The sequence below is a fragment of the Pseudophryne corroboree genome, chromosome 8 (genome assembly GCF_028390025.1).
Source record: "Pseudophryne corroboree isolate aPseCor3 chromosome 8, aPseCor3.hap2, whole genome shotgun sequence".
In the NCBI taxonomy this organism is placed as follows: Eukaryota; Metazoa; Chordata; class Amphibia; order Anura; family Myobatrachidae; genus Pseudophryne; species Pseudophryne corroboree.
This window is the reverse complement of record NC_086451.1, coordinates 378,040,901-378,049,968: the sequence shown is the minus strand read 5'-3', so window position 1 is coordinate 378,049,968 and position 9,068 is coordinate 378,040,901. Positions and strand designations below refer to the sequence as shown.

The 9,068-nt window shown below is 45.1% G+C and overlaps 1 pseudogene; it reads right to left on the bottom strand.

The window, feature by feature from the left end:
• Nucleotides 1-5,416: 5,416 nt before the first annotated feature.
• Nucleotides 5,417-7,466, bottom strand: LOC134949863 (cholinephosphotransferase 1-like; annotated as a pseudogene).
• Nucleotides 7,467-9,068: the final 1,602 nt, after the last annotated feature.

Genomic DNA, 9,068 nt, shown 5'->3' with positions numbered 1-9,068 from the left:
AGCCAGTTTGTGCAAGGAGAGATTAATTGCTTCTTTTTCGGTGGGGGTCCAAACCAACCCGTCATTTCAGTCACAGTCGTGTGGCAGACCCTGTCACTGAAATGATGGGTTGGTTAAAGTGTGCATGTCCTGTTTATACAACATAAGGGTGGGTGGGAGGGCCCAAGGACAATTCCATCTTGCACCTCTTTTTTCTTTCATTTTTATTTGCGTCATGTGCTGTTTGGGGAGTGTTTTTTGGAAGGGCCATCCTGCGTGACACTGCAGTGCCACTCCTAGATGGGCCAGGTGTTTGTGTCGGCCACTAGGGTCGCTTAGCTTACTCACACAGCTACCTCATTGCGCCTCTTTTTTTCTTCTTTGCGTCATGTGCTGTTTGGGGAGTGTTTTTTGGAAGGGCCATCCTGCGTGACACTGCAGTGCCACTCCTAGATGGGCCAGGTGTTTGTGTCGGCCACTAGGGTCGCTTAGCTTACTCACACAGCTACCTCATTGCGCCTCTTTTTTTCTTCTTTGCGTCATGTGCTGTTTGGGGAGTGTTTTTTGGAAGGGCCATCCTGCGTGACACTGCAGTGCCACTCCTAGATGGGCCAGGTGTTTGTGTCGGCCACTAGGGTCGCTTAGCTTACTCACACAGCTACCTCATTGCGCCTCTTTTTTTCTTCTTTGCATCATGTGCTGTTTGGGGAGTGTTTTTTGGAAGGGCCATCCTGCGTGACACTGCAGTGCCACTCCTAGATGGGCCAGGTGTTTGTGTCGGCCACTAGGGTCGCTTAGCTTACTCACACAGCTACCTCATTGCGCCTCTTTTTTTCTTCTTTGCGTCATGTGCTGTTTGGGGAGTGTTTTTTGGAAGGGCCATCCTGCGTGACACTGCAGTGCCACTCCTAGATGGGCCAGGTGTTTGTGTCGGCCACTAGGGTCGCTTAGCTTACTCACACAGCTACCTCATTGCGCCTCTTTTTTTCATCTTTGCGTCATGTGTTGTTTGGGGAGTGTTTTTTGGAAGGGCCATCCTGCGTGACACTGCAGTGCCACTCCTAGATGGGCCAGGTGTTTGTGTCGGCCACTAGGGTCGCTTAGCTTACTCACACAGCTACCTCATTGCGCCTCTTTTTTTCTTCTTTGCGTCATGTGCTGTTTGGGGAGTGTTTTTTGGAAGGGCCATCCTGCGTGACACTGCAGTGCCACTCCTAGATGGGCCAGGTGTTTGTGTCGGCCACTAGGGTTGCTTAGCTTACTCACACAGCTACCTCATTGCGCCTCTTTTTTTCTTCTTTGCGTCATGTGCTGTTTGGGGAGTGTTTTTTGGAAGGGCCATCCTGCGTGACACTGCAGTGCCACTCCTAGATGGGCCAGGTGTTTGTGTCGGCCACTAGGGTCGCTTAGCTTACTCACACAGCTACCTCATTGCGCCTCTTTTTTTTCTTTGCGTCATGTGCTGTTTGGGGAGTGTTTTTTGGAAGGGCCATCCTGCGTGACACTACAGTGCCACTCCTAGATGGGCCAGGTGTTTGTGTCGGCCACTAGGGTCGCTTAGCTTAGTCATCCAGCGACCTCGGTGCAAATTTTAGGACTAAAAATAATATTGTGAGGTGTGAGGTATTCAGAATAGACTGAAAATGAGTGGAAATTATGGTTTTTGAGGTTAATAATACTTTGGGGTCAAAATGACCCCCAAATTCTATGATTTAAGCTGTTTTTTAGTGTTTTTTGAAAAAAACACCCGAATCCAAAACACACCCGAATCCGACAAAAAAAATTCGGTGAGGTTTTGCCAAAACGCGGTCGAACCCAAAACACGGCCGCGGAACCGAACCCAAAACCAAAACACAAAACCCGAAAAATTTCAAGTGCACATCTCTAACTGCCAGTCGATACGGCCAACACCGCTCTTTTTCCTGTTGTTGTCATGCACCTTAAGGAACTGCTTTTTAAGAGTTTTCATTTTGTTTAACACTTGCTGCTGTGTGCGGATGATTCCCCTGGCTTGCAGCATCTTGGAGATGTTTTTATAAATGACTGCATCTTTAACTGTGCCTGTGATCTGCCTCATAATTTCCTCCTCTCCCCTAATGCTCAGCAACTCTCTAACCTCCTGGTCTGTCCAAGTCGCCATGCTGCCTTCCTCACATGCATCAAGGACGCTCCCCAGGGCTCTGAAAGATGACATAATCTTTTCTGAGCCCATGAAAGCTCCAATCGGAGGCCTTTTAACAGTCCCGGGTAGTGAATCCCGGGACGGGCCCTTTCACACTACCCAGCTTCCCGGGACGGTCCCGGGTTCAACCCTGCTTTTGACCTGGGATGAAATCCCGGGATGCTCGTCCCGGGATATTGTCCCTGTACCCATTTACACTGAGAAGAATCCCGGGATGATGCGCGTTCACGTGCAATATCCCGGGATTTTTCTGCGAGTGTAAAAGGGGTATTATTGAACAACCAAGTTGCTACATACAAAAGGGAATAGATACAGTTCAAAAAGCAAAAGTTGGATAAAGTTAACAATGATTATGAAACTAATCGAGTATATCTGTGAGCTAGTAACACTAGGAATGAGCGTACTCGACCGCAGAGACAGAAAAATTACCGCCAGGTGTGGCAGTCGGATTCTTCTGTGGAGAAAGGCACCAGTGATTCTGATTCCACTGTAGAGTCTCGTATTGCATCTGCTAATTCCCCTTTAGGGGTACGGACATGCTACGGGCGAGGCATAGCAGGTCATGGACAAGGAGGGGAGGTAAAAGGAAAAGGTCATACACGCAGCCGCAGGAGGGTGGGAAGACCACCGCTCCACCAGAGGCAATGATCCTCAACCAGTCTTCACATCCTGTCACGGATACAGTAACCAGGGTGCTTACTAAGGGACTTACATTTGTTCCTACTGTACAATTTGATAAAATGCAGAGGGAAATTGAGAAGTTTAAATTACAGCGTCAACTTAAATTGCATGAACATTTTCGGGGCAACGATGCACAGAGTGGTACATGTGAGGACAGTGGTGTTCCTAAACAATTGGCTAAGTTGCAGAGACATTCTTTATTTGAGCCGGTATCTAGCAATGCAGCCATTAAAGGGCCCTACACATTCGGCGACCCGCCGCCAAGCTGCCTGATGGCCGATACGGCAGATGGGCGACCCGACGGTGGTGGTGGTGGTGGGGGCGTGACATGGGGAGTGAAGTTAGTGATTGTCCATATTGGCTTGCATGCATAAGCAACCCGGCACCAATGATGAACGAGCGTGGGGCCGTGCATCGTTCATCGTTGTTGCCTACACACTGAACGATATGAACGAGTTCTCATTCATTAATGAATGAGAATGTTCATATCGTTCAGTTATATCGCCTAATGTGTAGGGCCCATAAAACATTTGGACATTTATTAGATCATGAGGTTGCACAGAAAGTAACTCAGAGATTAACTAATAAGAAAATTGTTAATAATTTAACTAAAGATGAATATCATGCTTTGCAGGATTTATCACGGAATTCTGATATCACAATGCGCCCCGCTGATAAGGGTGGGGCTATTGTGATTCAGGATATCAATGATTATAGGGCGAATTGTTACGACAACTAGGTGATCAGAATGTATATTCTGTTAGATGGTGACCTTACATCAAGGTTTAACAAGTTGTTATGTGATAAATTGAAATGTGCTGTTAAGGCTGAGATTATTACTAAGGAGCTAATGTCTGCTCTCATTACTGATCATCCTATGGTACCAATCCATAAAAACATGACCTGCCTGCCTGGACGCCCCATCATTGCTGCCCGTGAGGGCCAGTTCCAAAGATTATCCACTTATTTGGATGCATTGTTACAACCATGTGTCGTTGGTCACCCTAGATATCTTCTTGACACCATGATGTTTTTGAATAAACTACAAGATTTGGGTTCTGTACCTACAGGTAGCTTGTTATGTATACACTGTGATCCCGAATGCAGCAGGTCTAGCCACAGTCCGCAGTTTGATTTCTGGTAACCCTCTATATACTGGACCAGATGTAGACTTTTTTATTAATTTTTTGGAGATGATACTTACCTGTAATTTATTTCTATTTGATGGGAGATTCTATTTACAAACCTCCGGCTGTGCGATGGGGTCCAATGTGGCCACATCACACGCGAATGCCTATATGTTCGTGACTGAACAGGTCTTTTTGCAACACCATGAGTTTATGGACTGCACTGTCCTGTACACCAGATACATTGATGATTTATTCTTTGTCTGGTAAAGGTCCAGGGACTCGTTTGCTGGGTTCCTGGATGCCCATAATAAGACTGAAAATCCAGTCAAATGCACGTAAAACATCAGTGATGTGAAGGTGAATTATCTGGATGTGCAGGTCAGTATTGTCGGTGATCACATTATGACTGAACTTTTTGTTAAACCTACGGATAGGAACACGGTGCTGCATGCACATAGCTTTCACCCTACGAACCTTAAATATAGCCTGTCGTATTCACAATTTTTGAGAGCAGTCAGGATTTGTTGGTGTAAAAGTACTGCAGAAGAGCATATTGATAGGATGTTACAACAGTTCCTTGATAGGGGATACAATAGAGAGATGTAGGAGGTTGCTAAGCGGAAAGCACTTAGTAATGTTAGGGAACAGCTGTTGGTACCCAAGGTGAAAAAACAACTTGCTAAACATATCCCTAGGGTTAATCACTTTAATGTGGCTAGAGGTGGTATTGTGAGTATGGCCAAGAAGTTATGGCCCATTTTGTCCTCAGACAGTGAACTCAAATTGGAGGAAACTACTGTCATCATATCTGTCAATTTTGCATTACCGCCAGAAATGTATTCATCATAACCTGCATACTACCTTATTGTGGAACAATAAGATTATATTTTTTATGGCGTCCGGACTATAGATTTACAGTCTCTTGGTCAACAGTCAATAGGTCAACACCATTTAGTTCGACATGCATTAGGTACGAAAGGTTGACATGTTCAAATGGTCGGCAATGCAGTGGTTGACAGACATATCAACACATTTTTTGGTTGGTTTTTTTTCATGTTTTTGGACATTCTCCATCCTTTGACTATCAATGTAACAAATCATAACCTTTAGTAACCTTGTGGCAAGCGAAGCCAGAAATGACGCCTGAAGTGTAGTGAGCAAACGCATTTCTACAAATGGCGGTCCCAGATGGAAAAACTAACCACTCTAATCCCCAAAGATGCAAAAAACAAAATACAAAAAAACACGTGTCGACCATTTTTGTATTGGTCATTGTCATGTCAACCTTTTGACCCTGTCAACCTTTTGTCCATGTCAACCTTTTCCAGTGTCGACCTTTCTGTCTCTATAAGCTTTATTATGAAATATGATATAAATATAAAAAAAGTGTAACTGATTTCATGCTTTTTCTTCTGCCAGCAACAGCAAGAAGAGATGTCAATTGTTTGAAAGTCTCTTCAGTCAATGTTATTCTGATGGGTCACTGAAGGAATAACTTGTACCTGCTCAGTAGTTGGGACAGAAGGGAATCTGAAGACCGATATTTGCAGATGTGTTGCTATTTGCAGGCAAACACCTATGCAGTATCTCAGCAACCAAATAATGAAATAACGAGAGCTAACCATAGAACAATGGGGGTTATTCCGAGTTGATCGCTAGCTGAAAATGTTCGCTGCGCTGCGATGAAGCAAAAAAATGGCACTTCTACGCATGCGTATGCGGCGCACTGCACATGCGCGACGTTCTTTCACAATGGCCGATGAAGTTTTACACAAGGTCTAGTGAAGCTTTTCAGTTGCACTGCTGGCCGCAGAGTGATTGACATGAAGTGGGCGTTTCTGGGTTTCAGGGAGTGCTCGAAAAAATGCAGGCGTGCCAGGAAAAACGCAGGCATTGCTGGCAGAATGCAGGGCGTGTTTGTGACATCAAATCCAGAACTGAATGGTCTGAAGTGATCGCAAGCGCTGAGTAGGTCTGAAGCTACTCAGAAACTGCACAATATTTTTTTGTAGGCACTCTGCGATCCTTTCATTTGCACTTCTGCTAAGCTAAGATACACTCCCAGAGGGCGGTGGCTTAGCGTTTGCACGGCTGCTAAAAACAGCTAGCGAGCGATCAACTCAGAATGACCCCAAATGTTCTAATAAATAAGGCTATTGAAGTAGCCAACACAAGCTTGATAGTAATTTTGGCACTAACAAACCCAAATGTTAATGTATAAAGAGCCAGATGTTTGTAGAATAAGTTGTTGCTGACTTGCAGACTAATGTAAATCCTTAGTCCCAGTGTAAGAACCAGTCCAATATGAAGGCCAGGAGAAAGAACACTGGTTCCGGCTACAGTAGATCCATTCTTGCCTACTCCACTGCTGAGAATTACTCTAAAATAGTTGCTGCAGGAATAAATTGTTCCCGACATGATCCCAATAAGAGGAAAGAATTTAAGTGGTAGTCCAGTCATAGGAATCTCATAGTACCAAAAAGTTGTTCCACAAAATGCAGACAGCAAAAAGACCCTGGTTACAGATAGTTGAAGTTCTGTTACGTCAATCACTCCAAACCTCAGTGTACCAGACACATAAGTCTGCCACTGAGCACAGAAGAACATGAACATGCTGACAAAGCGGCAGTAGAACATCCAACTGGGCATGGTTCCAAGTCTCACCACACAATTGTCCCCACTGCAACAAACACTATAGATATAGAGTCACATCTGTGGTCAAATAGTTCTCCAAGTGGGGAACTACTGTTTGTTCTTCATGCCTGTTTTCCATCAATAGCGTCCAGTGACTGGTAGACAAACAGACCTAAGGCACAGAGCAGGAATGCCCAAGCTGGAGTGGCCATGGGGCAGTAGTGGACAAGGATGAGGGTGGCAACTACATTCATCACCAATCCCACCATGGTGATAGTCCCAGTGTCGACCTTTCCTATGTTGACTTTTTGTCAATGTCAACCATATGGGATTGACCTATACCACACCCATTTTTTACAAATGCATCTTTATAAATGAATGCGAAAAAAGGTCTATAATATAAACCTGACCAGACCAATTATACTGCAACAGTCCAAACAAGCTACTCATATGGCTGATATACCACACACAGTATGCACAGTATACACCATACAGTATGATAGGATGATGATTAGGAGGAAGGGATGGGGGGGGGGGGGGAGTTGGGTTGTAATTTTAAATATACAACCTAATTTAATTATTTGTGAATGTATGGCAGAAACGTAATGCGATTCACAGGAATATTTCATATATTAATGGGAAAAGTATATATAGTGTAAACATGGCCTGACCAACTAGTGTTTCTAATTTTACATATTTACATAATCTATTCCATACTTTAAAGAATCCAGTATACAAATGTGTTGATGATTGCTTACTTGCCAGCACTGATATAGATATATGCATAGATCTATACATTGACAATGTATATATTCTTATGAGCAATGCATGTAGATACAATTAGAAAGCTCTTTCGACATGATGTCAGGCTTACATAATGGAGGAATGCCAAGGGTTTTTTTTAACATTGTTATTCTTGGGCACACCTATATGTCAGATTCCCTGGAAAATTGTGTAATCTTGAATTCTCAAGAATGATTTACCACATTAAACTGTACAGCCATGGCCAAAAGTTTTGAGAATGACACAAATACTAATTTTCGCAAAGTCTGCTGCCGCAGTTTTTAAGATGGCAATTCTCATGTACTCCAGAATGCCATGAAGAGTGATCAGATGAATTGAAATGAATTGCAAAGTCCCACTTTGCCATGACAATGAACTTAATCCCAAAAACATTTCCATTGCATTTCAGCCCTGTCCCAAAAGGACCAGCTGACATCATGTCAGTAATTCTGTCACTGACCTAGATGAACTTGATACTGTATCCAATGAGGCTTCTGGAACTGGTGTAGGTTTGATGTTGGTCGGGAGGAAACAGGGAGGTCGCAGGTAGTTTCTCCTCATAGGAGTAATGCTGAGATGAGAAGACCGGAATGGAACCGCCAGGTGACTGGACTGGAACTGGATGGTGAACGGAATGGAACCATATGGGGATTGGACTGAAAGCAGATGGTGTCTGGACTGGAACCGGATGGGGATTGGACTGAAAGCAGATGGTGTCTGGACTGGAACCGGATGGGGACCGGAATGGAACCGAATGGTGGTCGGACTAGAACCGGCAGGTGACCGGACTGGAATGCCTGGACTGGAACCGGATGGGGACTGGACTGGAACCGAATGGTGGCCGGACTGGAACCGGCAGGTGACTGGACTGGAACCGGATGGCGACTGAGCAGAACCGGGTGGAACCAATGTAATGCACTGAGCTGGAGAGCCAGGAGCAAGCAGGAGCACATGCACTAAGAGTACTAGTCCAGAGTAATGACTCAAAGTTCTGGCTGTTTGAACAACAAAGTCCTGTAGACTTTATACCCTGAGGAGGTCAGTGATTGGAGTCTGGAGTCTGGTGATCACTGCTGGAGAGGATGTGTCTAGAATTAGCATAGAAGAAGCAGGATGAAGATGGTGTCTGTAACTGCAAGAGGTTCCCGTCTGAAGGCTGCAGCCATTCCAGACACAGAGGATTGTCCTCAGCCAGCGACTCAGACGCAGGAGGCGCTGCAGCAGATGCTGTCCTGTGACTTCTGAGAGCCGTAAGCAGCAGCTGAAACAGCGACTTCTCAGAATATTTACAATGGTAGGATTGGGTCAGACGAGTAGCATGTACAGCTCTGGAAATAACCCAAGTCTTTTCTTCTGGACCATATCCTTTCCAATCCAGAAAATACTGGAGTTGACCATTCCGGCAGCGACAGTCCAGAATCTTGTTTACCTCAAACTCCTCTCCGTGCTGAGACTGAACTTTGGGTGGACTGGGTAAGGAGGCTTGGAAACAAGTGTAGTATGAGTAGGCGGCCAGCAGGATCTCGGTGGTCAGCATACCGGTGCCGGTATCCCGATCACCGGCATGCCGGCAGTTCGCCACGCTGCGGGCACAGTGCACACTATTTATTCTTCATCCATGGACCCCCAAGAAGGAGAATAGTTATCGATATGCCGGGTGTCGGGATTCCGGCGCAGGT